General features: G+C 38.0%; 1 pseudogene; it reads left to right on the top strand.

The window, feature by feature from the left end:
- Window positions 1-1,192: 1,192 nt before the first annotated feature.
- On the top strand, window positions 1,193-2,406 carry LOC145588291 (protein EXORDIUM-like 2 pseudogene; annotated as a pseudogene).
- Window positions 2,407-2,613: the final 207 nt, after the last annotated feature.

Genomic DNA, 2,613 nt, shown 5'->3' with positions numbered 1-2,613 from the left:
TACTTTAAAGGTTTAATCATTTTTTCCCACTATTAGGTTTAGGTCTATTATGGAGTACTCCTTCGGAGAGCTGATACACAAACGATCATTGTATGTGGTTCCTACATACAACACCATTAGAAATTTGACATATCATTAAAAAGGAGAGAAAATTAAAAGTCAATATAAATTGAATTCAAATGAAACTTGAACCCATAATTCTAACCAATAAAAACATGACAAATTAAGATTGTATGTAGCGACTACGTACAATGATTGTATATGCGTAGCAAGTTGTCCTACGCCTAAAAATTCGAGCTCTGGCTATGCTCTAAATTTGTAAATAATCATACTATCTTAACACGTCAAAACGCACTGCTCATCAACCCTCACAAGTCACCATCACTGCCTAGACTTTATATAAATCCACTTCACCTACGAACCTCACAGCTTGTTCACCTTCAAATAATTGCTCCATATTTATTTAACAATAATTATTTCGTTCTTAAATGGCTACTCGTACTTCGTACAACACTTTAATTTTAACACAATTGTAAGAAGAATCATGAGTGGTGCATGAAAATCAATTACGGAGTAATTAACATGTAAGCTGGTTTAGTTAGTTTTTTAAAATTGTTTGTGAGGGTATTAGACAATTAAAAATTAGCATGGAGTATTAATAGGGTTAAAAGGAAAGAAAAACAATAAAATAATTATAGTCTCATGTTCAATTAGAAAAGCATACTTAAATTTATACCATAAACGAATAAATGATGCAAGTGCTACAAACTACGTGAAGGTTTTAAATAATTTGCAATAATTAGATATTTTTTTTAACTTATATTATATGTCAAATTGTTACAAATAATTTGAATCGAAGTTACGACCTTGTTCTTTAAAGCTGCTCAACTCTATTAAAATCTGCTTTGCTTTGCTACTTAATAGTCAAAATCATTAAGACATTAAAATCCAAAACTAGACTCTTATCATTAAGAACAAATGAGGGAAAAAACACATTTGAAAAATAAATAACCTCATCTAACATTCACGAATCACAAAATCCCACGTGGACTCATATGATGACGACATCTCTCCCTCCAACAGCTGTCAACCCGCATGGTCACATTTCAACCCCAGTATAAATACCAAACCCCCTCACTCCATCCTTCTCCAACACTCCTCTCATTCTTACTCCCTTTTCTCCAACACTTCCGTACAATATTCCCGTACTACCCTCTAAAATGACACCAATTTACGCTTTTGCCACTTTCTCTCTCCTCTTTCTCACTCTACACCTCACCACCACCCCTTCCTCCGCTGCTCTAGTCAAACAGCAGCCTCTCACACTCAAATACCACAACGGCCCTCTTTTAAAGGGGAAGTTCTCCGTCAATTTAATTTGGTACGGCAAGTTCACTCCAGCTCAACGCTCCATCATTGTCGATTTTATTCAGTCGTTAACGACAGCGCGCGCTCCACATCCGTCGGTTGCCTCTTGGTGGAGGACTACGGAGAAGTACAAGGGAGGAGGAGCCTCTACCCTCGTTGTAGGAAATCAAATCATACACGAGAACTACCCTTTCGGAAAAAAGCTTAAAAACTCACATATTATTGGGCTGGCTTCAAGGCCCATTAATAATAAGGTTGATTCGATTGATGTTATTCTCACGGCCCAAGATGTGGTTGTTGAGGGGTTTTGTATGAGGTGTGGGTCCCACGGGTCATCGGGTCGGGCTAAACGGGCTTATGTTTGGGTTGGGAACTCTGCGACCCAGTGTCCGGGTCAATGTGCTTGGCCTTTCTATCAGCCCATGTATGGCCCACAGACCCCGCCCTTGGTGGCCCCAAATGGGGATGTTGGTGTTGATGGGATGATTATTAATTTGGCTACGCTGTTGGCGGGCACTGTAACAAACCCGTTCTCAAACGGGTACTTCCAGGGCCCGCCAACAGCCCCGCTTGAGGCGGTAAGCGCCTGTACCGGGATATTCGGTGCAGGCGCTTACCCCGGGTACCCAGGGACAGTGTCCGTGGATAAAGTTACCGGAGCGAGTTATAATGCAAATGGGGTTAATGGGAGGAAGTACTTGCTTCCGGCGATGTGGGACCCTCAAAGCTCTGCTTGTTCAACTCTTATTTGATTTTACCTTAGTGGGGTGAAAAAGAACATGAAGTGTTTTGTGAAAAAGGTTAAAAAAAAAAAGGTTAGGGGTGAATATTGTAAGAGTACGTAAAACTACTTGAAAAATGAAGATGTTTGTAGATATTTCGGGTTATTTTTACAGTAAGTTTTTTAAATTTAGTGAGATAATCTTATCTACTATGGAATTTGGGGTGTAGTTTGTCGAATTGTATTAAATGTATATTTGGTTCTGGATAAAGTGAACAAGTTGAATGATGAAAAAGTTAAAGATTGTGCTTTGTTTATTACGAGTACCTTGAAGATTTATATTTGTATGGAACTATGGAAAAAATGATGGAGGAATAGTCTACTTTATTTTTTTAACATAAGGTAAATTAGGTGATATACATACTAGTCAGAAGAACCACTACTATCTTTAACAAAAATGACCAATATCATCAATACATGGAGTAAATGTTCGGATATTGAAATTTGGATTTTATGTTAACTCA

This window comes from Chenopodium album, chromosome 17, assembly GCF_948465745.1.
Source record: "Chenopodium album chromosome 17, dcCheAlbu1.1, whole genome shotgun sequence".
In the NCBI taxonomy this organism is placed as follows: Eukaryota; Viridiplantae; Streptophyta; class Magnoliopsida; order Caryophyllales; family Amaranthaceae; genus Chenopodium; species Chenopodium album.
This window is presented reverse-complemented; position numbering and strand designations above follow the sequence as displayed.